Source organism: Vulpes vulpes, chromosome 15 (assembly GCF_048418805.1).
Source record: "Vulpes vulpes isolate BD-2025 chromosome 15, VulVul3, whole genome shotgun sequence".
NCBI classification, from domain to species: domain Eukaryota; kingdom Metazoa; phylum Chordata; class Mammalia; order Carnivora; family Canidae; genus Vulpes; species Vulpes vulpes.
The window spans coordinates 12902147-12928998 of record NC_132794.1 but is presented as its reverse complement, the minus strand read 5'-3'; the positions used below and the strand labels follow the sequence as shown (position 1 = coordinate 12928998).

General features: G+C 43.7%; 1 protein-coding gene and 1 non-coding gene across 3 annotated transcripts in view; both read right to left on the bottom strand.

Moving 5' to 3' along the window:
• TIAM1 (TIAM Rac1 associated GEF 1) overlaps positions 1–26821 on the bottom strand; it is a 474570-nt gene extending 447749 nt beyond the window's left edge. For both annotated transcript variants that reach the window (XM_072740856.1, XM_072740854.1), the window contains exon 1: positions 26670–26821. The gene's annotated coding sequence lies outside the window, so the exon portion shown is untranslated. The remainder of the gene's footprint in view (positions 1–26669) is intronic.
• On the bottom strand, positions 6887–6988 carry LOC112909300 (U6 spliceosomal RNA). The gene has a single exon (XR_003233092.1). It is a non-coding gene; the product is annotated as a U6 spliceosomal RNA (small nuclear RNA).
• Positions 26822–26852: the final 31 nt, after the last annotated feature.

Sequence of the window (26852 nt, the reverse complement as noted above, 5' to 3'; positions counted from 1 at the left end):
CAGAGCTGCAGGCAGGGCTAAACCGCTGCACCACCGGGCTGCCTGGGCTGGTGTATTCAAAAGGTGATTCTGGGGACGCCTGGATGGCTAAGCGGTTTGGCGCCTGCCTTCAGCCCAGGGCGTGATACTGGAATGTCAGGATCGAGTCCCAGATCGGGCTCCTTGCATGGAGGCTGCTTGTCCCTCTACCTATGTCTCTGCCTCTCTATGTCTCTCATGAATAAATAAATAAAATATTTAAAAAACAATACAAAACAAACCCCAAAAGGTGATTCTGCACAAGTAAGGAGGACTAGCTGGAAAGGAGAGAAGACAGAGGCAAGTGTTGTTAACCTTTCCTATGCCATGGATTCCTGCTCTGGATAATGTTCCTAAGTGCTGCTATGGTCTGGTTGGTTGTGTCCCCCACAAATTCATATGTTGAATTCCTAACACCCAGTGTGATGGTAATTAGGAGCAAGGCCTCTGGGAGGTGGCTTAGGTCAGGAGAGAGGAGCCCCTATGAATGGGATTAGTGCTCTTACAAAAGAGACCAACCAGGCAGTGCTCCTAGCCCCTTCCACCATGTGGGGATGCAGCCAACAGAAAATGGCTTTCATCAGAACCTGACCTTGCCAATCCCCTGATCTCAGACTTGCAGGCCCCAAGAACTGTAAGAAATAAATGTCTGTTGTCTATAAGCTACCAGCCTTTAGTATTTTGTTCTAACAGCCCAAACACATTAGGACAAGTGCAGAAAATAAGATACACAGATTTACAAAGGAAATATTGTTGAAATCCTAACACCAAAACGTATTTAAAATCTGATATGTAATATAGGGGCTTTCTTTATCAATACAATGAATAACTAGTGGTGAGTCTAATAACTCTTATGATATCAAAGGAATGATGAATGTAAATAATATTCTGTGTCAGTTGTAATGTGATATAAAACATCTGGAATTTCCATGGGTGACACAGCCATTGGTACTGTTATGCTTTGTTGTCTCATTCATAATTGAAAAGAATAATGAATTTTACTAAGAGGTTGGTGAAAATATCAACCTAATTGCTTTCTCAGCCAAATTTAGGACCCCCTCAGTTCTATCCAAGGATACCCTGGGGACACCAGGTAAAGACTCCTGAGCTTGAAGCTGTCTTGTTTACCCTGAAAATCGATACGGCACCGATGGGTGTATTTTTAGGATCTTGCCAAAGTCAGGGAAGACTCCATTTTCTTTACAAAATCTGAGTTCATTAACATATTCTTTGGGGTGAGACAGTTTGGAGTAGGATACTAACAAAGGCTCTGAGTATCTCCCCACAGGTGAGTTATTAATTATACAGAGGAAAAAGTACCCTTAGAGTGGAGAACTCTCCCAGACATCATAATGTTGACCACCACAGCAAGTGTCCAATACTCAAACACTAACAGGACAAACTGAAATCATGTTACTCCAGACCAAAATGTGGAACCAGAATAATCTCAAGGAAGCAATCAGATAAACCCCAATTGAGGGGCCCTCTAAAAAATGAGGCATTTGTCCTCTTCAAAAATGTACATGTCAAGACAAAGTAAGGCGGAGGAGTGCTTCCAGATTATGGGAGATTAAAGAGATTTGACAATTGAATATCTTGCTTAATCCATGGTTGGAGCCAAGTCTGAGAACAAAGGTTTATAAAGGATATTATTGGGACAATCAGCAAAATGTGACTATGAGAAATATATTAAGCAACAATATTATATTAATTTCTTGAATTTGATGATTTTTCTGAGATTATACAAGAGAATGTCTTTGTTCTTAAGAGATATACTCTGAATTATTTAGGTGCAAAGAGTATATAATTAGTCTCAGTGATTCAGCAAATATGTCACTACATAAGATAGATGTCTCTCTCTCTCTATGTATATATATATATATATATATATATCTGGACGCATACAAACATGTACATATATGGAGTGTTAATGAGCAAATGGGCCAAAAATGTGAATAGATGAAAGATATAGAGAAAATATATATGGGGATGTGTGAGTCAGGATAATACCTAGAAGTGATATTTCTAGGTCAAAGGTAAATACTACATACTTTTGTTAGATATTGCTTTGTTCCCTTCATCAGGGGATGTACCATTTTGGATTTCCACCAGTCAAGTATGAATATCCACTTCCCCACTTGCCACAGAGTAGTTTGTCAAGATTTTGAGTTTTTGTCCTGGTGACGGCACACTGTGGCTTCAATGTGTGTCTTGTGATGTGCACAGAGCTTGCACTCTTTCACCAGATAAGTGGCTCCTAAGACATTCTATCAGAGAAATGGCTTCCACTCAGGTTCCAGGTAATCTTTCAATCCCAATCCCTTTTTCCTCCCTGTCTAGACAGATAAGGTTAGTCAGATTGCAGGAATGGGGTCCTCACGGTCATCATCATCATCATCATTATCATCATCATCATCACCAAATTTGCCTAGAATGAGAGTGGGCACTCGATACATTTGTGCCAGTGGTGCACTTGCATGGAACTGGACAACTTGCCCAGACATTTTGCTTCCATCTCAATCTGCACAGCAATCTCTTCCAGAGGGCACACAGACAACACCCTCCTCCTTGAGTGGTGAGGAAAAGGAGGTTCAAGGAGATGAAATGGCTTCTTCAGCCAGCAAGTGGAGAATACAGGACTAGACAGACACATTCGGATTCCTAGTAAGTGCCTGTAAAGTTAGGGAACAGTTCTCAAGACTACCTTCACTTCTGACACCCACAGCAAGTCTAGGGATCCCCACCCTAAGCACCCCAATTTCAAGAATTCACAAGAAGGACTCTCAGCACTTGCTGAAACCTATTATACTTACTGTTCTGATGTATCACAGTGAAAGGATACAGATTAAAATCAACCAAGGGAAGAGATGCATCAGGTAGGGCCCAGGAGAGTTCCATACATACACAAAGCCTCAGCTGTCCTCTCCCAGTAAAGTGGAGAGTGTTGATTCTTAGCAACAATTCATGACAATATGCATGGACTATTGCCAACCAGGAAAGTTTACTCAAGCCATGAGTGCGGAGTTTTTCTTGGGGCTCTTGGGATCTTGTGGACATGGTTGGCTGCCCACATGGCTGACCTCGGTCTCCGGTCTATCTAAGGCTGAGCCAATACCACCTGACCAAAGCCCTCACTACAAATTGCATTGTCAGACTATCTGCCATGACCCAAGACATCCAAGTAAACAAAATCACTCTTATCAGGCAGCACATTCTCAGGGTTTAGAGATCACCTCCTGGGGGTTCAGGAAAAAGACCAGATCTCTCTTTGGGCAAAGTTAAATCTTTATTGCATAACGCCCTTTCCTTGTAATCCATTACAAGTGGAGTACCTGCACCTCTCAGCCTCTGCAGCTGCACAACTTTGATGGAGAAATCCCAACCTGGCTGCGTAGCAGGACTGGAAAATGGAAACTGAGCAGAGCAGAAGGGAGGAGTGGCATAGGGGAGCGCAGAAGTGAATTTAACAACGGCCCTCTGCAAGAAAAAGCAGTCGATTCTGGTGACTGAGAATTTGCGCCCCATACTTTCCTCTGCTCATCATGGATGGAAGGAAAGTGCTTCCTTGACCCCATTTGTTTCTGGGGTCAGGTCCAGCTGGCCTCAGTATCTCTCTCTGATTGAGTGCAGCCAGACCCTTAGGGGGCGCACATTTTCAGTTTGGGCAGCCAAAAAGAAAAAAAAGGAATCCAAAAGATTAACAAACCTCATTCTTCATCAAATTACATTTCCTGGTGAGGTACTGTTACAATGAAAATTGGCTTGCAATTTGTGCAAAAGGTGTAAATTCACCTCTTTTATTCACTTTTTAAATCTTAGCCGTGGGAATGTTGTTGACACTTGGAAAATTATTCTACCTCTAAATAGGACAAAGTTCAATAGAGATGAGGCCAAACCTTACAATAGAGGGGAAGAGGAGAAGGAGGGGCAAGCAGGGAGCTGGGAGTGAGAAGAAAAGTCTTGTTCACTTTCCCTCAGAGCTTCCTCTAAGCGCAACTCTGTGTCCTAAAGGAGGACAGGAGAACTTCTGTCCAGTTCCCCAAACCCATCCCAGCTGTTCTCGGGATTTTCATTCTCTTCCAGCCTTCCTTGGAAAGGAAGCCACAGCCAGAGGCAACTATTTTATTTCTTCCTAACACAGACAAAAGCTTGGAGAGACCCAAACTCAACACTTGGGTTACCAAAGCCTTGATGGGTGCTTATTTTGGGCACAAGACTGAAATAATGAGAAGCCTTGTCATTAGTGATCGATGCCCCCCTTCCATTACCCTGTCTCATTCCCACAAATGAACCAAAAGCCTCCTCCCAGGCATACTTATTGATTAACAAATATTTACTGAGCACCCATTAATGTCAAGCATTGGTGGGAGTGATGATGGGCAGACACAAATGACAAAAATAAACCAAATACATACTAGCAGGTGGCCACTGTTTATAAGGGAGTAAAACAGTGTTTGGGTGGTTTTCTGGTGGTCAGCAGTGGTCTCTTTAAGAAGGCTGACTCAGCTTGAAGAGCATGTCCCTCTTGATCTCAGGGTTGTGAGTTCAGGCCCCATATTGGGTGCAGAGATTACTTAAAACAAATAAATTAAAAAAAAAAAAAAAGAAGGTGACATTGAAATAAAGGCTTGAAAGACAAGAATGAGTCAGCAATGTTAAGAGCTTCTGTGGGAAAAGAAAAGAGAAACAACCTTGACTTGATGAAGAAGCCCTGACTCACCCCAGAATATGTGGAATCAAATAAGGTGAACTGAACTGGCTGAGATGTGACTTCCAAATGTTTGAAACAGAAATGAATCTCCTTTACAGAAAAATTAAGAAAACTACAGTGCTCTCCATGAGGAAGAAAGGCAGATTACAGAAAAGGGCCTTGGGCTGCTCTACTGAAACCCACCAAAAAGGCTCCAGGGCTTCCTCCAGCACTTGCCCGAAGGGGAACCCTATGATTTTCTGCACAGTGAAGCGAGAAGGAGCAGGGACTCTGGCCTCAGAAGGATGAAGCTTTGAGTCCTGGGTTTGTAACCTTAGGCAAAAAGTAATGAGCCGGAGCCTCCCTTTCCTTATCTGTAAAAGGAGTCTAATGAACACTCCCACTCAGTGGGGCCAGGAGGGCACCATGCAATGAATGGCCTGGCACACAGGACTCCAGAGTGACTCATTGCCACCCAGGATCCTTGGGATGGCCAAGGAGGACAGCTCAGTGGGATAAGCATGGTTCCCTTTGATGGCCCCAGGGGTAGGGTTAGGAAAGGAGTAAGGAACATCTTTACCCTCTGGTGGGCTCTTTTCTAGCAAACTCCTGGCAAGTACAAAGGGCACTATGCCACGCTGCTGATTATATAACTGGTTGCATAACTGCTTAAGGGGAAACATAACTCTACTGAAGGTTGCGATTTAACAGAATCATTTGTAATTGTTTTAAAATAAATCATTTCCCCACACCAACATGGAAATAACCAGCATAACAGACAATGCAGGTAGCATTGCAACCATCTAGAACATTCTGGTTTTCAGGGGTTGTTCAACATAAACTGAAAGAAAAAGGCAAGAGTGAGTCCATCTTTTTTTTTTTTTTTTAGTAAATATGTAGACCTATTTTATTTGTCAAGAGTAAATGTCAGGGATCCCTGGGTGGCTCAGCAGCTTAGCACCTGCCTTTGGCCCAGGGTGTGATCCTGGAGTCCTGGGATCAAGTCCCACGTCAGGGTCCCTGCATGGACTCTGCTTCTCCCTCTGCCTGTGTCTCTGCATTTCTCATGAATAAATAAAATCTTAAAAAAAAAAAAAAAGAGTAAATATCAATTTTATTTAGGTACACAAATGATCAGAATTCCAGTCCTGGCTGGGTAGCCTTGGGCAAGTTCCTTAACCTTCACTACTCAAAGTGTGGTCCATGTGCCAGCAGTAGACAGATACCTGGGAGCTTGATGGAAATGTGTTACATCAGGCCCCACCCCATATTTGCTGAAACAGAGCCTGTATTAACAAGATCTTCAGGTGATTTTATGCATGTGAGAGGTGGGGAAGCATTCATTGTACTGCATACCTGCAACTACTATAACACTGTATTTTAACTAACTGGAATTATTATTATTGTTGTTGTTGTTATATTTTTTAAGTAACCTCTATACCCAATGTGGGGCTTGAACTCATGACTCCAAGATCAAGTCATATGCTCTACCTACTGACCAAGCCAGGTGCCCCTTAACCGGAATTAAATGAAAACAGGGGTGTCTGGGTGGCTCAGCTGGTTGGTTGTGTCTGCCTTCTGCTCAGGTCACGATCTCGGTGTCCTGGAATTGAGCCCATGTCAGGCTCCCTGTTCAGTGGGGAGTCTGTTTCTCCCTCTCCCTCTGCTGCTCCCTGCTTGTGCCTGCTTGCTCTTTCCCGCAAATAAATAAGAAAAAAAAAAAAAACCCGAAGACTTAAAAAGCCAAAACAACAACAACAACAACAAAAAAAACCTAGGGAAGCATTGATTTAACATCTCCAAGTGTCACTCTCATAAGAGAGGAGCCAAAGTGGCTTTTAAACAAATTAAATATAAATATTTTTATATTTATAAAAAAAATTTAAAACAAATTTGCTAAGTCATTCTCACCAATTTATTCTTCCAAACAAGTTTTCGAATCCTTTGTCAGCATTCCACCAAAAACAAAAAAACAAAACAAAACAAAAAAAACACTCCAGTGGAATTCTCATTAGAATCACATTAAAATATAAAATAATTTGAGAATTGGTATCTTTATAATATTTATTCTTCCTATCCAGGAACATGGGCTGTCTTTCCCATTTATTCAGTCTTTTTACTTTTTATTCAAGTATAACGATTCAATAATTCTATACATTACACAGTGTTCATCCTGTTAAAAATATGGAACACCATGAATTTGCGTGTCATCCTTGTGGAGGAGTCATAACTAACCTTTTCTGTATAGTTCCAATTTTAGTATATGTACTGCCAAAGCAAGCAATAATTTTTTTTTTTTTTTTTTTTTTTTTTTTTTTAGCAAGCAGTAAATTTAACCAGCTTTTTGACAATTAAAAATTAAGCAGCTGGCTCAATCTTGGAGCTTGTGACTCTTGATCTCGGGATTTTAAGTTTGAGCCCCATGTTGGGTGTAGAGATTACTTAATAAAATCTTTTAAAAAAATTAAGCAGAACAGAAAGTAAAGTGAAAAGCAGGGCAGCCTGGGTGGCTCAGTGGTTTAGCGCTGCCTTCTGCCCAGGGCGTGATCCTGGAGACCCGGGATTGAGAGTCCCACGTCGGGCTTCCTGTAGGGAGCCTGCTTCTCCCTCTCCCTGTGTCTCTGCCTCTGTGTGTGTGTGTGCCTCATGAATAAATAAAATCTTAAAAAAAAAAAAAGTCCTCCTCCATCTCCCAACTCCTCCTCACCCCACAACACCCTACAACTGCTGTCCCCCACTAGCCATTCTCTGAACCTCCTCCAGCTTGGCCTGGTATTGGGTCTTTGTCCTTGGCAGGCAGGCAACCAACCACACTCCAGGCATTATTTGCCTTGAGTCTGGGGGGTAGCAGTAAAAAATCACCCTTCCCTTCTATAACCAATATGTTCTTCAAAGAAATGCTCACGCTGATCAGGCTGACTGATCCCTCCCTTTCTCCTATAAAGCCCACAGGAGGGCATGGTTCCAGGTCAAAAACTGGTCCAGGGGGATCCCTGGGTGGCTCAGTGGTTTAGCGCCTGCCTTCGGCCCACAGTGAAATCCTGGAGTCCTGGGATCGAGTCCCACATCAGGCTCCCTGCATGGAGCCTGCTTCTCCCTCTGCCTGTGTCTCTGCCTCTCTCTCTCTCTGTATCTCTCATGAATAAATAAATAAAATCTTAAAAAAAAAAAAACACCTGGTCTAGTCACTTCTTAGCAACTTATAAGGAGAGATCCCTACCTCTCTCTTAAGAATGTTAGGGTCAGGGGATCCCTGGATGGCTCAGCAGTTTAGTGCCTGCTTTGGCCCAGGGCGTGATCCTGGAGTCCCTGGATTGAGTCCCATGTCGGGGTCCCTGCATGGAGCCTGTTCTCTGCCTGTGTCTCTGCCTCTCTCTCTATGTCTATCATAAATAAAATCTTTAAAAAAAAAAAAAAGAATGTTAGGGTCAGGGCAGCCCATGTGGCTCAGCGGTTTAGCGCCGCCTTCAGTCCAGGGCCTGATCCTGGAGACTCGGGATCCAGTCCCATGTCGAGCTTGCTTTTTATCCCCCCAATTATTATTATTTTAAAAAAAAATGTATTGGAGTTCAATTGCCAACATATAGCATTTATTAATTTATTCATGAGAGACACACTGTCTGAAAAAAAAGAATGTTAGGGTCTTGGAGGATATGGGTCACTCAGTGGGTTAATCAGCTGCCTTCGGCTCAGGTCATGATCTCAGGGTTCTATGATAGAGCCCTGAGTGGAGAGGGTGTCCCTGCTCATCAGGGAGCCTACTTCTCCCTCCCCCTCTATTCCTCTCCCCTGCTCATGCTCTCTCTTTCTCTCTCTCAAATAAATAAATAAAACAAGAAAGAAAGAAAGAAAGAAAGAAAGAAAGAAAGAAAGAAAGAAAGAAAGAAAGAAAGAAAGAAAGAAGAAAGAAAGAAAAAGAATGTTAGGGTCTTGTAACATGTCACTGCTATTCTTGGTTTGGAGCTTCAGCTAATATTCCTGGATAGGGGTCTGTTATAGTCTTCCAAATGTGGAAGTCTGTGGATTGATCCCAGAGACCTGATCCATCTCAGTGATCATTTCATGATCGTTTCATGGTCAGCTCCTTCAGTATGAATGTGATATGACTGAAATAGGACTTTCTATTAGTTTGTCACCTGGGCTTCTGACCCACCAGTTATATAGACTGGAGGTTCCAAGGACCCCTTCTTTGGCCTTGATTAATTTGTTAGGGGGCTCACAGAACTTAAGAGGAACACATTACTTACTAGATTTCTGGTTTATTATAACTCAGGAACAGTCAAGTGGAAGAGATGCACAGGCGTGGGGAAACGGCGTGGAGCTTCCATGCCCTCTCTAGGGGCGCCAATCTCCCTAAATCTTCACGTGTTCACCAACCCACAAGCTCTCTAGACCAGTCCTTTTAGGTTTTTACAGAGACCTATTGGATAGGCTTGAATGATTAAACCACTGGCCACTGGTGATTGATCCAATCTCCAGTCCTTCTCCCTAGTGTAGGTCAGGGACTTCCAGTTCTAACCTTCTTATCACATGGCTGGTTCTCAGGGCAACCAGTTCCCATTCTTAGGTGCTTCCAGAAGTCATTTCATTAATGTTCTTATCACTTAGGGAATTCAAGGGGGGGCTTTGGGCCAGACATGGAAGACCAAATATATACATAATCACAGTAGCACACTTGACACAAATATCCTTTCCTTAGCAAAATGCAGAATTAAGGAATATAAACAGCCTGGATTTTCTTTGGATACCAACTAATTTATTCATCAAATATTTATTCATTTATTTTAAAGACTTTATTTATTTATTCATGAGACACACACACACACACACACACACACACAGAGAGAGAGAGAGAGAGAGAGAGAGAGAGAGAGGCAGAGGGAGAAGCAGGCTCCATGCAGGGAGCCTGATGCAGGACTTGATCCCGGGTCCCCAGGATCACACACTGGGCCGAAGGCGGCGCTAAACCACTGGGTCACCTGGGCTGCCCCATCGAATATTTATTAAGGGTTTCCTCTGTGGCAGCGCTATACTGGCACTAGAGAGATTTGATGATGAACAAGACAGGCAAAGTCGAAGTTGAAGAAAGACACCTGTATGAGATGGCTTTCAGTTGTTTTTAATTCTGGAGGAAAAAACTCTCTGAGAACTGAAAAATTTAACTCTCAGTCTTGTGGAAAGTAAACTGAGGCACATTAAACATTTTTAGACTTTGAGCAAAAATCGACTGGAATCAGACAGCAGCATCCAATCTAGCAGACAGGAGTCCTGAGATGCTTCACAAAATGAAAGACTCTTATAGTCAGAAGGCAGCAGGAAGAAGGAAGTTATATGAGGCAAAAAAACAGGCTGGTTGCTTCAAGGTTACTTTCCTGTAGGGGATGGCAAGGGGTCTGTCAGGGGGATACCTAACTAGCATGATTCCTGACTGACTGGTTTAAGATTCCATTTCTGGGAGCACCAAAACTGTAATTCAGTTAAGTCTTGGTTTTGTGATGTGGGATTTAGCATAAGCACCCCAATTTTAGGCTGACTGCCTTGTTTTTAAGACCCAACCAAAGGTGAATCTTGTATCTTATAAAGATTTGCTTGGGAGTATTTTCAATAGTTCAGCATTTTTAAAAACTATACTAATTTTGGAAAAGCTCACACAGTACATGATCATGGCCAAGTCAAATGGCCCTAGAAGGTACACAGGTAAGAGTCTGCCCCTTGCTCGTCACCCAACCCCATCTCCAGCTCCCTCCCCCAGGATTGGTAGGTGAGTTTTGGGCTTAACGCCTACTAGCCAGCTCTCCTTCCTCCTCAGTCCCATCTGACATCTTTGGACCAGAGAGTCTTGGCTTGTTGGACAAAGGGGCAGGAATGAGGACAAGTCCCCAGGCCCAATGGGAGGCCCTGAGTTCTCATATCCAACTTGCTGTTTGGAGTAGAGACATAGAAGTCATTCATTGTCAAATGCTTATTGATTGCCAGACACTGATCCAGACATTTGGAATACACCAGCCAATAAAACAGACAAAACTCTGCATTCATGAGAGCTTACATTCTAACATGGGAGGGCAGAGTGAAAAATAAACATGATAAGTAAATTACGGGAATTAGCCACCCTTCCTCCTTGGAGGTGAAGAGCTAGGAAGGGGTGGGCTGATGAGGGCCTGAGGTTAGAACCAGGGCAAAAACATCTCCCTTGGGATGCCTGGGTGGCTCAGCGGGTGAGCATCTGCCTTTGGCTCAGGACATGGTTCTGGAGTCCCAGGATCAAGTCCCACATCGGGCTCCCTAGAAGAGCCTGGTTTTCCCTATGCCTGTGTCTCTGCCTCTCTCTGTATGTCTCATGAATAAATAAATAAAATCTTTTTAAAAAATCCCCCTTCTCACTACTCTAATTGGAAACTAAAGAGCTTTAAGCTGGGAAGTATGAGTCCCTCCTTCCTTAATCATCTACAATGCAAGGCCACCACCAATGCCTCTAATACGAACAAGCAAACCCTAACAATGTTCTCTTGTGCTTTCCTTCAACAACAAAAATGAAACAGACCTCACAACACATGGGTCCAGTGAGTCACCCATTTTTCTGGAACACTCCAAGCAGTATTCTGCACTGTCACTTCTGGACAAGGAGCCATCTCTGATTTTTTTTTATAAGACTTCTTATAGCCAGTCGGTTGGAGATGTGGCCCAGTGTGAAAGGAGCGAGTGTACACTGGTCACAGGGCCACGGTCCTGGGTATGCCCTTGTGTGTGAAATTATCTGGTGTGAAACAGGGCAAAAATCACCCCTCTTCACTGGTCCTTTACTCACTTACCTAATTTTTAACTGTGGTAAAATATACATAACGATTACTGGTTTTTTAAAAAAATTTTTTTTTAAAAAATGTTTTATTTATTTATTTGAGAGAGACAGAGAGAGAGCACAAGCAGCGGGGAGGAGCAGAGGGAGAGGGAGAAGCAGGCTCCCTGATGAGCAGGGAGCCAGATGCAGGGCTCCATCCCAGCACCCTGAGATCATGACCTGAGCTGAAGGCAGATGCTTAACCAACTGAGCCGCCCAGGTGCCCCTCTACCTGAACCTTTTTTTTTTTTTTTAAAGATTTTATTTATTTATTCATAGAGACACACACAGAGAGGCAGAGACACAGGCAGAGGGAGAAGCAGGCTCCATGCAGAGAGCCCGACGTGGGACTCGATCTAGGGTCTCCAGGATCACGCCCTGGGCTGCAGGCGGCGCTAAACTGTTGCGCCACCGGGGCTGCCCTACCTGAACCATTTTTAAGTACATAGGTCAGTGGTACCAGGTACATTCATACTAGTGTAACCATCACCACCATCCACCTCCAGATCTTTTTTTCCATCTTGCAAAACTGAAACTCTGTACCCATTTAACAACACCTCCCCATTCCCCATCCCCGGCTCCTGGCACCCACTATTCTACTTTCTTTGTCTATGGCCCTGACTGCTCTAGCTCCCTCATATAAGTGGAATCATACAGTATTTGTCCTTTTGTGTCTGTCTTATATCCTCTGCATAAAGAAAGGTAATTTATGGTTCATTCATGTAATAGCAAGTATAAGGATTTCCTTTCTTCCTTTTTAAGGCTGAATAATATTCCACTGTATTTCTACACCACGTTGTGTTTACCCATTCAATTGTCCACGGAGACTTGGTTTGATTCCATCTTTCGGCTATTGTAAATCAGACTGCTATAAACATGAGTATACAGACGGCTGTTCATACCGTGCTTTCAATTCTTTTGGGTATACGCCCAGAGTGGAGTTGCTCTCCTCACTTTTCTTAATTATGAACTAAATGACTCGGTTACAAGAGAAAATCAGGATAGACAGGTAGTCTGTTGGATGTTTACCACCAGTTTGATAACCCAGCTGAAGCCTTCTCATCTAAAGAAAGAGGGATTTTTGCCTTCTTACAGATTCATAGAAAGTCCCACTCACTGACATACTTTCAAATGCACCTCATTTCTGGTCTGTTTACACTGTGTGTGTGTGTGCAGAAACTGCACCCAGCACAGATTCATAATTTTATTAGGTGTTTTCCATACCCACCTCACAGCTGCATCAAATAATTTCAACACCAAGAAGCTAATTCTCCTTCACTGTAGAAACATAGTTTACCACAATCTCTTGCCTTAGGTTTACGTAAAAGATCAAGTTTCATTCAAATGACAGAACAACAACAAAAAAAGGATAGTGATCTAAAAAAAAAAAAGCATGTAAAGTGTCTGAAATAGAGTAAATAAGAAATGGACCAGCAGTTAAAAGGGGAATAATAGACCCCTAGCAATTTACGGACTTTCGGAGACAACACATGAAGGTGTGCTCATTAGCAAAGATAATTAAAGAAATGGAAATGAAAAATGAGATTTTATTTTAAGCTCTCAGACTGGAGGATAGAGAGACTGGTCCTACAAAAGTCTGGTGAGGCTGCAGGGAAACAAACACTGAGGGTGGGAATAAAAATAAACGCAAGCTTTTTTTTAAGAAGGGATTTTTTAAAAAAGGTTTATTTATTTGAGAGAGAGAACACACATGAACAGGTTGGAAGGACACTGGATGTACAGTTAATGCATGAGCAACAGAACTGCTATAAATTTAAATCTGTGTTCACTGTCAAGAGTAATAAAAAGGTTGCTTCTAGAATTAATGTGAAAGCTTAACAGAAAGCACATGTTGTATGAAAACTGTAAGAGGGGAAAGAGTCCTGATAAAGTGGCATATGAATGAAGGAAGATTAATTATTGCTATTTGGAGGAGGGATGCCTGGCTGGGTCAGTCAGTGGAGCATGCAACTCTTGATCTCAGGGTTGTGGGTTCAAGCCCCACGTTGGGTATGGAGATTAATTAAAAATGTTATCTAAAAAAAAAAGATTACTGTTATTTTTGGTAAGTTTAGTAAAACCAGTAACATATCCTATAGACCTTAGGTACTCAATATGTGTTTTGTTTGAATCAAGACTCATGGGCATGTTATATTTAGTTCCTTTAATCATACTTAATATGCAAAATTAGAATAATCAAGCAAGGACAGTGATGTTATTTTAGGCTTTAAAACAAATCCCATGGTACTCTGAAGAGTGCTGGCCTAGAATTCAGAGTATCTGGGTTCAAGTTTGGGTTTTAGCCTTTCTAGGCTATGACCACCTTCCTGAGTCTTAATCTTCAACTTATAAAGTGGGAGGAATTATGATAGCATCCTGGCCTTCTAACAAGTGCTTGTGAGTACCGCATGGAATAAGGAACATGAGAACAATTCACAGACTCTACTCTGGGTGCTGAGGAAAAGTTCTGGACATGAGGGGGGAACCTGGAGTCAATAGCAGGCCTCATTCACTAGGGCCACGGGTATAGATACCCTCATGTGGGAACTCCTGCCCTCACTGGCAAAAGAAAAGTATAGATCTATGACCACCCAGGCAGTTTCTATGGAAGTTCATGAGCAAGTCAGGTCCTTGCATTGGAAATCGTCCTGCTGGACCTTTCCAGTAACATATTGGGACTCTTTATCTACTGCCTGGAACTTGCTGTATTTTCTTCCTTAGGATGACCTTCCTTTTGTATGTTGTACAGTTGTGATGCCTTCACAAGTGAGGAAAACTCATCTAGAAGTGGCTTCACTGATGAAGCGGTGGATGATCTTAAAGAGGAGTTCTGGAGATGGGCAGTTCCAGCCAGTTAAGCAACAGGCTAGAAGTTGCCATCTTTCAGCTGTACCATCTTCAGCTTGTTTTGCTCAGTTTAGCTCTTGTCACATTTGCAAGGTGGTTGCCCCAGGACATCCAGAAGATGGTGACCAATTCATTTTACATATCATTAAAAAAAAAAGATTTTATTTACTTATTTGAAAGAGAAATAGTACGTGCTCAAGAAAGAAGATAATCGGGGTAAGGGGCAAAAGGAGAAGCAGATTCCCCTCTGAGCAGGGATCCACATGTGGGGCCTGTCCAATCCTAGGACCCTGGGATCATGACCTGAGCTGAAAGCAGATGCTTCACCGACTGAGCCACCCAGGCACCCCATTTTGCATATCTTTTTTAAAGAAAGGGAACATTTCCCAGAAGCCTCCAAATGCATGCCCCTCATATCTCACTGACCAGCACTGGGTAGGTGTCAGGCTTCTCCCTAAACTCATCACTGTCATAAAGAATGGGGTGACCCTCGATGGTTTAGATAATCAGGATTTCCTCCAGTCATGGGATGGGGTGCAGACTCTGAAAAGAAATCTAGGCTATGGGGCTGGTGATCAAAAGTGCTTGCTAGGACTGGAAAAAACTTTTTTTTTTTTTTTTGAGAGACAGAGGGGTGGGGAGAAGCAGGAGAGAGAAAGAGAATCTTAAGTAGACTCCACGCCCAGCATGGAGACCCACACGGGGCTTGATCTCATGACCTTGACATCATAACCTCAGCTGAAATCAAGAGTCAGATGCTTAACTGAGCCATGCAAATGCCCTTGGAAAGTGATCTTTACAGTTCAGTTCAATTCTGTCTATGGTAATTGGATAGATGTTGAAAAGGAAGGCCCATTATTACTTTTGTCTTACATAACTGAGGGATATCATGAACTGAACTATATCCAAAATGAAACCACTGATATCTTCCCTCAAACCTGCTCCACTTACAGTCTTCCCAACCATCTTAGTTAGTAACAACCTCATGATGGGCAGTAGCAGAGATATGCCCAGAAATAACTAAAGACACCTGGGGATGAAGAGAAGTGCAAAGAACCAATCAAGCTGGTGGGGGCTCATGCCAAGAAGAAAATGCCAAATACCTTTATTTGTGGCTAGACTAGTAAGGCTTTTTGGGACCACAGGTGGATAACTAACAAATATTTATGATGGATGTGGTGTTTTGAAAATATAAAACTACTGTGTTTTTGTTTGTCTCTGAAATCACAGTCCCTGGTAGCCTCCCACCTGCAAGTCTGAGTCACGGGCCTTTTTTTTTTTTTTTTTTTTGCCTTTTTTGTCGCAGAAAAGGAGAGGCTGTTCACCCCCCAGAATAAGGAAATAAGTAATTGCTTTGAGTTCCAAAGTTAATTATCTTGGGGCCATAGAATGGGGTGACCAGCCATCCTGGCATGTCTAGCACAGTCCCATCTACACTTGTGGTCTTAGCATTATTTTAAGTATCCATCCATTTTACTCTCAAAGGTGTTCCAGTTTGGACAGTAAACTACAGAATCACCCCACCTTAGAAGGTAATAGTTTGAAAACCTTTTCTTGAGAAAAAAGGATTTTCTAAGTACCTTAGCATCTATTAACAAATCAAAAGTTAACCCTTTTAAAAAGCCTATAGAATTTTACTATAAATCAGGAGTAGCAAGAAATCAGGGTAGAAGGTAGAGAACAGTGGTTCTTAAAGTGTGGTTTAGCAGCAGCATCTCCTGGGAACTTGTTAGAAATGCATATTCTCAGGCCCTGTCTCAGACCTGCTCAATCAGAAACTCTGGGGGGTGGTTCCATCTCAGACCTGCTTCAGAAACTCTGGGGGATGGAGCTGAGTCATGTGCTTTAACAAGCTCTCCAGGGGTTCTTTTTTTTTTTTTCTCCAGGGGTTCTGATTGAAAAAAAGTTTGAGATCTTATGAAGTGGAACAAGTGAAACACTTTTTCTTCAATATTGTGGGAAGAAAGGAAAAAGGAGAGCTGTAGAGAAAGCAAGCCACATGGGTGAGCCACATAGGTCCTTACTTCCTCACTCCCTATGAGTTCTAAGGGCTGAGGTAGAAACATCTAGATAGAAATGGAAGATCTTGAGAACTTTAAGTTTTAGTGGCATGCATACAACAATGAATGGAAAGAGATCAAAGGTTTTGGCGAGGGTCCATGGGAGACATAACAACATGGCACCAGGCCAGCAAAGCTAGGTGTAGAGGGCAGTGTCAGGAGAGGGAAGTTTGAAGAGCTTCGCAATGCCTATGATTAGCATCTACAGCACGCAGAGGTTTCCATGGGCCCCGGTGTTGGAATACAAAAAGACTGAGTCAATTGGTGAACCAGAAGAAGGCTGTGGGGAGTGCAAAGAAGTGAGGACTTGGTGACAAGACAAATGGTCTGAACCACAGACGACAGTGGTCGGACCAGTCACACTATAGCTGTCATCAGTCCAGAACCAGACTGGACCAGCAGCTCTGCAGCAGAAACCAACAAAGACCCTGATGACATCACACGGATGGGAGAGCCCTCTTCCACTGCTGCCAACAAGATGCCCAGAGTCCATCCTAGAGTGCAATTACAGGAATGGGAGGAAATTCAGCATCTACCAGTGAGACAGGAAACTGTCCACAGTCTAAGGAAGGCAGTCTTGAGAACTGCAGTGTTTGGGATAATTAACCACCTCCTCTGGAAAGTGACTAGCATTTACTAGAAAATAATTAGGCAATTTTCTCATAGACTCTGATGAGATTAAGAGCCTCTGTGGGCAGTTACATTCACCTGCACTGTCTTGTTATGAATCACCTGAACCATCAGGCTGGCACTGAATAGACAATCATTCACCTGACAGGTCTTCTTGAACCTAACATTAACAATATTATCTAGTCGCCTTTGCTTCTAACAAAAGCTTTGGGCAGCCCCGGTGGCCCAGCGGTTTGGCGCTGCCTTCAGCCCAGGGTGTGATCCTGGAGACCCGGGATCGAGTCCCACGTTGGGCTCCCTGCATGAAGCCTGCTTCTCCCTCTGCCTCTCTCTCTCTCTGTCATGAATAAATAAATAAAATCTTAAAAAAAAAAAAAAAGTTTCTACCAAAAAGAAATTTCTGACCTGGCTTTATTCCATGCTTGTTCCTCTGCAGCATTTTTTTCTTAAGGTAGGCTCCATGCCCAGCGTGGGTCTTGAACTCACAACCCCGAGATCCTGTTGCATACTCTACTAAGCCCCACAGGCACCCCACCCTGCAGCAATTTGAAATAAAATATTACGTGTGCTCATAATTGATGAGAAAGCTGTTTGAGTATCTAAAAGATTCTGAGTTAATCTAAAGCAGTGGCTTTCAAAGTGTGGTCTCTGGGCCAGCAGTATTACTTGAGAACACACCAAAATGTAAATTCTCCAGCTAATGAATCAGAAACATAGGGGAGAAAGCTGACTTCTGGCTATGGTTAAGTGAAAAAGTCAGCAAATTTTCTCCCCAGAATGCAACTATAAAGCGAGACAAAATTGACAAGAGTGCCTATTTCAGTGCTCTGGAAACCAACCAAAGGCTTACGACAATTTGAGAAGTGTTTATGCTTGAAAGCTGCTTAACTTTGAGTAAGAATAGTGCAGGTCTGAGGCATTCTGGCCTAAGACTGCTTCCATCTCCTTCAGCCCAGTTGGTGTGGAGGCTATGCGGAGATAGGGCCATGAGGGCTAGCAGCCACGCCACTGTGGTTGAGGGGGGCTCACAGGATTTGGTGTTGTAGGTGATACCCATGTTCAGTGGCACTGTCACTGAAAGTGATGACAGCCTTGCCTTTCAGAAAATACTATAGGAAGTCTTTCAGACTGAAAGGAAGTGATATCAGATGGCAACTGGATGCATAGCAGAGAATGAAAAGCACTGGAAATGGTAAATATGTGGTTAATATAAAAGACTCTATAAATATATTTGCCTAAATTCTCCTCTTAATTTCTTTTTTAAAAAAAGATTTTTTAAATTTATTTATTATTTATTTTTTTATTTATTAATGAGAGAGAGAGAGAGAGAGAGGCAGAGACATAGGCAGAGGAAGAAGCAGGCTCCCTGTGGGATTCATCCCAGGATCCTGGGATCACGACCTGAGCTGAAGGCAGATGCTCAACCACGGAGCCACCCAGGTGCCCCTCCTCTTAATTTCTTTACAAGACATAAGATTGTGTAGAGCAATACTTGTAACACTGTATTTTGGGGTTTATACCACATATAAATGTAATAAGTATAACAACAATAATATAAAAGAGAGGGAAGACAATTGAGCTATATTATCGTAAAGTTTCTACATTTTACCAGAATTAAATGAGTATTAGTCTCAACTAGATTTTGGTAAGTTTAGATGCTGTAATCTATGGAGCAACCACTAAGAAAATACATTTTAAAATAGTAAAAACAAGTTAACAGAAGAATTTAAATGATATACAAAAAAACACCTATTTAACACAAAAGAAAGCAATAAAAGAGGAACAGAGAAACAAAGAAGAGATGAGACATATAGGAGACAAAGAGCAAAATGGCAAATGTAAATCCAAACATATTATTGAATTAAAGTGAATGGCCTACAAATCCCAATCAAAGAGTAGAGATAATCAGATTGGATACAAAAAGCATGATCCAAATATATGCTATCTGCAAGATTCAGGGACACAAATAGGCTGAAAGTAAAAAGATACACCACGAAGATAATAACCATAAGAAAGTTGAAGTGGCTTATACGGGTATCAGCTAAAATAGATGTTAAGACATGGAACACCACTAGAGACAAAGAGGGATGTTTCTTTTTTTTTAATTTTTATTTATTTATTCATGAGAGACACACACAGATAGAGAGAGGCAGAGACACAGGCAGAGGGAGAAGCAGGCTCCATGCAGGGAGGGAGCACGACGTGGGACTCGATCCTGGGTCTCCAGGATCACACCCCGAGCCACAGGCAGCGCTAAACCGCTGCGCCACCGGGGCTGTCCAAGAGGGATGTTTCAAAGTGATTCTTACCTGATTCTTATCCACCCAAAGTAGTAGAAGATCATGAAGACAATTGCATCCCCTACAGGGAATAAATAACCACATTTTCTTTATAAATCTGAAAAGCATGTGTGTTAAGTTTGATATAGAGCCCAGACTTAGAAGTGACCCTGAGATTAAACCCATATCCAAGTGGACAATTTCAGCTTGGCACTTCTGGGTTCCTCAGGCACCCCTGATACACCTTGTCCTGAATGAGGCTCTTGCTATCGCCACCACTTGCTTTCCTTGGTAAATGGCACCACCATCTACCCAGTGCCCCAGGCCTGAAATGGGGGAACTACATTTTCCATCCCCCTCCCTCATCTTGTACTTTAGATAGTCACTGAGGCTTGTTTTCCATTTCCATTATCTCTCCCCTTTTTTTCCAGTAATGGCCTTAGGCCAGAACCTTATCATGGCTTCCAAATGGACTCATTGCCTTTAGTCTCACCCCACCGGTCAGTCCACACACTCAGATATCCTAGGGACCATTTTTTAATTTTAATTTTTTATTTGTTTTAAAAGATTTTATTTATTTATTCATGAGAGACACAGAGAAAGAGAGAGAGAATGAGAGTGAGAGAGAGAGAGGCAGAGACACAGGCAGAGGGAGAAGGAGACTCCATGCAGGGAGCCATGCAGGGACTCAATCCCTGGGACTCCAGGATCACGCCCTGGGCCACAGGCAAGTGCTAAACCGCTGAGCCACCCAGGGATCCCCGGATTATTTTTTTTAAAGATTTTATTTATATATTTATTTTAGAGAGAGAAAAAGGGCATACTAGTGGTGGCGGAGGGTGGGGTGGGGTGGGTGGAGGGAGAAGGAGAAGCAGACTCCACACTAGCATGGAGTTCCACGTGGGGCTCAGTCCCACGTCCCTGAGATCATGACCTGAGCTGAAATCAAGAATCTGACACTCAACTGACTGGGCCACCCAGGCACCCCCCTTGTGATCATTCATATACATGGACATATGCATGGACATACTCATATTCCTGCTAAAACTTCTTGGGTAGCGTCTTATCTTTTCAGTTAGAAACTGCTTTTGACTCACGTAACAGAAACCTGGTTATGCTTATTTAACCAAATAAAGGTGTATTTTTCTTATGGGATGAAGGACCAAAATAAGTGGTCCATTCCCAATGCAAACATTGTTAGTTTCTTTTTTACTTTTTTTTTTTTTTAATTTATTTACTTGAGAGAGAGAGCACAAACCCGACTGGGGATGGGGGAAAGGTCAGAGGCAGAAGCAGACTCCCCAATGAGCAGGGAGCCTGCCTGATGCAAGGTTCCCAGGATCACGATCTGAGCTGAAGGCAGACGCTTAACCAACTGAACCATCCAGGCGCCCCAAACCACTGTTAGTATCCTATGTCTTACAGTAACATAATGTGCACTTATAGTTTTCATATACACTATATGTGTATACTGAAGATTTGAATGTAATTGGGGCCCAAGCCCAGCATTTTCAAAAAAACCTCCCAGGTAGTTCCTTTTTAAATTTTTATTTATTTTATTTTTAATGTATATATGTATGGATGTATTTTAGAGAGAGAGAGCACATGAGCAGGAGAGGGGCAGAGTGAGAGAGAGAGAGAGAGAGACTCAAGCAGACTCCCCACTGAGCACAAAGCCTGATGCAGGGCTTGATCCCAGGACCATGAGATCATGATCTGAGCCACAATCAAGAGTCAGTGCTTAACTGACTGAGCCACCCAGGCGCCCCACTCCCAGGTCACCCTAATGTGTATCCAAGGTACCTCTGATTTACAGTTGAGGTCTAGAGAAAATTATCCAAGGAGATACTGTGGGCTAGACTGAGCCAGAGTCCAGGCTGGAACTGCTGAAAATATATCACATAGGTTATTGACAAGGTTATTAATTATACAGCTACCTTGCAAATACAGTTTGCAAACTTCTAATTGTAGATGGTTCACTCCTACTTACTAACAATCTACATTAATATTTACACTTTTCACTTTCCAACTTCTAAGAATGGCTCAGATACTTCATGCTTCTGTGATACAATCTTCTTACAGGGTTTATTGGTAACAGGTTTCAGTTTGGGGGCTTTACTAACATCTGCAGGCGGAACTAGCTAATGCCACTTTTAACTGTTTCTTGTTTGCTTCCTATTGTTGGTGCATTTGTTTCTCAGCATTAAAAAACCTCTCTCTTTGTTCTTTGCATTTTCCCTAGCTCTGGTATTTTCTTGCAATCCACATAAAAATTATGTCTTTCAGGGGGCACCTGGGTGGCTCAGCCAATTGACTGACCAACTCTTGATTTAGGCTCAGGTCATGCTCTCAGGGTCCTGAGATCAAGCCCTGCATCTGGCTCTCAGTTCAGTGAGGGTTCTGCTTGAGATGCTCTCTGTCCTTCTGCCCCTCCCCCTTCTCTCTCTCTCTCTCTCTCTCTCTAAAATAAAAAATAAATCTTAAAAAAATATGTCTTTTATAATCAAAGGCCGTGGTGATAATCCCTTTGTGATGTGTGATGTGTGATGTGAAAGAGATTAACAAAAAACTACATATTTACTGAGAACGATGAAGGTATAAAGGGGAAATTGCCTTAAGTCACAGAAATAAAAATGACTTAGAGAAAAAGATGAGATAAAGGAGAGAAATAGAAAAATGAGCTCAAGGAAAGGAAACAGAGGAAGAAGAAAAGAATGGAAATGCAAGACTGAACTTCTGTTCTACCTTTTGGCTCACCTCCTAACTACAGAAGTCCCCAAACATGGACTCTCACTTTCAGGAATGCCAGAGTGACACAGGGTAAGCTGCTTGGTCATCTGCACAAGTTGCAGTATGATGGGAGTCATCTATCCCTCTTCCTTATTCCCTATAAAATCCAAATCTCTCTGATTACCCGTGTCCCATTCTGACTGTCCGATTCCAACCACATTCAAGACAACCCAAGGTACTTTAGGATTTGTTTGACTTCTTGGAGATAATGACTCTCAATAGGATTGGCCTGGTATAAGAGTGAACATTTGAAAATTACCTGAGTTCTCTGGTTATACTCCAGTTTGAAATACATGAACTCTGGGGCTAAATTCTAGGGGAGGAGCATTTCAAAGCCATTATGGAATCTCAAGGTTAAAATGAATAGGGCCTGTCCTAACATTTATAAGACTGGGACAAGAGCACAAATGGAGCCCCCCACACCATACACTAAATATTTAAATGATATAAATCAAGGCAACGACTAATTAAAATATATCCTATCTTCTGCTTTAACAAATATATCTTAATAAAAAAACCTAGAAGGCAGGTTCAAATATGGAATTCTTGGACTTCTTTGAGTCCTATGTAGGAAGGAAGGCAATAGAATGAAAGCCCCCCCACCCGGTCTTTCCTTCTTTCCCCACGGCAGGTTTCATGTTGCACTATGGTCAAACTTAGGTGTAATACCCATCGTGACACAGTCCATCTTTAGTCTGTCCAGGACCTGGAAACAGGCTTAGGGTGCCAAGAAATTCTAAAGTATTCAATGAGTGTTATAGAACAGCGGTTCTCAACTGGGGGCAATTTTGCCCCTCAGGGAACATTTTGCAATTTCTGGAGATATTTTGTTTGTCATAGCTTGAGGAGGGAAGTGTTATGAGCATCTAGTGGGTAGAGGCCAGGGATGCTGTCCTACAAGGTACAGGACAGCCACCATCACAAGTAGTTATCTGAACCAAAATGTTAACAATGTCAAGACAGAGATATCCTACTTTAGGTGGACATAAATACTATTCAAGATCACAAGATACCTTGGAGATATTGTGGGTTTGGTTCCTGACCACTGCAATAAAGCAAATATTGGAATAAAGCAAGTTGCATAAAATTTCCTACTGAATGTATAAGTTACTTTTATACTATACAATAGTCCAATAAGTGTGCAATAGCATTATGTCTAAAAAAAGTATAAACCTTAATTTAAAAATATCTTATTGCTAAAAAAAAATGCCAACCATCATCTGAGCTTTCAGCCAGTCATAATCACTGAACACAGACCATCATAACAAAAATATAATGGATAATAAAAGAGTTTGACATTTTGCCAGAACTACCAAAAATGTAACTCAGAGACATGAGATGAGCTAACGCTGCTGTAAAAATGTGCCAAGGGGCAGCGAGCTGGATCAGTCAGTGGAGTGTGTGATTCTTGACCTCAGGGTTGTAAGTTTAAGCCCCATGTTGGCTGTAGAGACGACTTAAAAATAACATCTTTGGGGAAAAAAAAGAAAGAAAAGGAAAATGGTGCCAACAGACTTGCTCCATCAAGTTGCCACAATCCTTCAATCTGTAAAAAATGCAACATGTGCAGATAAAGTGCAGTAAAGTGAAGCATAATAAAACGGGGTATGCCTGTATTTAAATTCCTTAACCGGGGCAGCCCAGGTGGCTCAGCAGTTTAGCGCTGCCTTCAGCCCAGGGCCTGATCCTGAAGACCCAGGACTGAGTCCCATGTCCAGCTCCCTGCATGGAGCCTGCTTCTCACTCTGCCTGTCTCTCTCTCTCTCTCTGTGTGTGTGTGTCTCTCATGAATAAATAAATAAAATCTTTAAAAATAAATAAATAGATTCCTTAACCCTGTTCTAGAAAGAGGGGTAAAGTTCTGGGCAGGAATACTCACTCTCTTGGCTCTACAGACTCTCCCCCACAGGAGATCTGGCTTGGGGAGGGACAGAACAGGGCCTTCTAAAGTATGCGGACCCAAGGCCAGGGACTCCCTTGCCCAGGTGGGACGGCAGTACTGGGAAGGAATTTAGAATATCTCCGGGGTTCTCTAAACCTTCGGGAGACAAAGCTCTTCCACTGACCAAAACGGGGGGCTGTCCAGGCTTCATCTTAGTATTTCAAAAGAGGATCAACTCTGTCTCAGGGTCACTCTTTGTATCCATGGGTTGGCCCCTGGGCTGGTGCTTTGACAGGTTCATACAATGAACTGAAACCTGACTACCTAACTTCCTGGAACCCAAAGAAACTTAGACCTTGGGCAAAGGCCCTTTGGCTAGCATGTGCACATTTATGCAACTTACTAGTATGTGCCAATTATCTGGAGAATACTAGTAAGTACAAACAGCAAAATTACAAATATGTGCACTTTCTAGATGGATGATAAAAAAAAAAAACAACGTGGATTGTGCATCTTTGATTGAGGACGGCTTAGAGTCCAAGGGTCTACATAAGTAAACAAAATCAAGTGCAGCCCAGATGTGGCTGAAGCAGCCTCTGTCCTAGTTTCACTCTGGCTCTGAAGGCAGCCTCAGTATTTTGTCATCCTCACAACTGAATCCTCCTGAGTCCAAGAGGGAAATATGGCTCGTGGTGAAGAGTTCTCGGGAAATGGGGAGGATTTAAAAATCCCACAAAGCAAACAACAGAAATCCCCAGCAGGCAGAGCTCTTCTCACTTGGCGCCCGTCCGGGTCTCCTTGTTTCCACTTTTCTTTTCAGGACACTTTCCCCAATCTGTGCTTTGGAGTCAAGCAGGTCCAGCTCATGGCCCCAATCGGCCTGACGAACACCTGCAAAGTCACGGGTTCTCAAAGTGAGGTCTGAGACCAGCAGCGCCAGGGCTGCCTCTGGGAACGAGTTAGGAGTGTTAAGTACTGGGTTCCCATCCCAGGCCCAGCTGCCCCAGCCCTTGGGGTGAGTCTAACCCACACTTCCACGTGAAGGCAAGCCCATCACTTCCTCCAAAAACAGTTCAGCCACCTTTGCTGGCCAGGCATGCCCTGTGGGGATGGAAGATGCCGACTCTGCTCCCCTCTCTCTGCTCCCCTGGTGCTCCCTGCCCCGCCCTCCCCTGGGCCTTATCAAATTACTCTCCAGGACAAAAAGAGTGTGGGGGGGGGGGGGGGAGGGCGGGGTTGGATTCTCAAAGCCATACTACAGCCAACAAATTCACCCTTCTAGTGAAAAAAAAAAAAAATTCTTAGTAAAAAGTGCTACAGGGCAGCCTGGGTGGCTTAGGCCTGATCCTAGAGCCCTGGGACCGAGTCCGTGTTGGACTCCCTGCATGGAGCCTGCTTCTTCTCCCTCTGCCTGTGTCTGTGCCTCTCATAAATAAATAAAATCTTTAAAATATATATATATATAAGGGCAGCACGGGTGGCTCCGCGGTTTAGTGCCGGCATCGGCTCAGGGCGTGACCCGGGGCACCTGGGATCCAGTCTCGAGTCGGGCTCCCTGCATGGGGCCTGCTTCTCCTTCTGCCTGTGTCTCTGTCTCTCATGAATAAATAAATAAAAATCTTAAAAAAGGGCAGCCCGGGTGGCCCAGCGGTTTGGCGCCGCCTGCAGCTCGGGGTGTGCTCCTGGAGTCTCGGGATCGAGTCCCACGTCGGGCTCCCTGCGTGGAGCCTGCTTCTCCCTCTGCCTGTGTCTCTGCCTCTCTCTCTCTCTGTCTCTCATGAATAAATAAATAAAATCTTTTAAAGAAATGAAATAAGCAAACAGTACAAACTATTTTTTGTGTATTCTGAGGATAAACATGTTCACTGGGTGCTCAGAAACGTCTGGAAAGACGGACCGGAGGCTGTAATCCCACCTCTTTTTTTTTTTTTTTTTAAGGATTTTTTTTTTTAAGTTTTATTTATTTATTTATGAGAGAGACACAGAGAGAGAGAGAGAGAGAGAGAGGCAGAGACACAGGCAGAGGGAGAAGCAGGCTCCATGCAGGGAGCCCGACGCGGGACTCGATCCCCGGTCTCCAGGGTCACACCCTGGGCGGGGGGAGGGGGACGACGACGACAGGATGCAGTGACCCCGGGGTCACGCCCTGAGGCGAAGGCAGACGCTCGCCCACTGGGCCTCTCAGGCGCCCTGTCGGCTCATTTCACATGTTTTTGAAACGTCTCCCTTGAAGGCTGAGTAGTCCTCCCGCCTGGGGGGATCAGTCTGCCCGCCCAGGAGCGGGCCCCGACCACACACGAGGGGCGCTCCCAGGCCGGCGCGCGCCGCGGCCTCGTCACACAGGGAAGGGCGAAGAGAACGCGGACTCCGCCGGCCGGACCCGGGGCGCGGGGAGACCCACCGAAGAAAGGGGGAGGCCGGGGCTTGTGACGCGCCGACCTCACACAGACCCGGACCCCCCCCCCCCCACAAAAAAAAAAAAAAAAAACCATGACAAGCAATGAAAACGGCCGAAAGCCCCCGGCTCGACGCGCCCCCCATCTCCCAGGAACGGATGCGGCCGTCTTCGCCACGTTCGTATCACCAAGGACACTCGCAAACAAAGCGACTTAGGATACCGAAGGCGCGCCACGGATACCTCGCTCTCGCAATCTCGCGGACGTACGGATCGGAAGGGAAAGGCCGAATTTTTCCACAGTTCCATGTTTCTGGGCGTTTTAGAGCCGCTGGGCGGAGGGAGCCGGCGCCGCGGGGCGCAAGGCTCCCCGCGCGGCCCCCGTGGTCCCGCCCCCCGGCCCCTCCCGGCCACTCACGTGCCGAC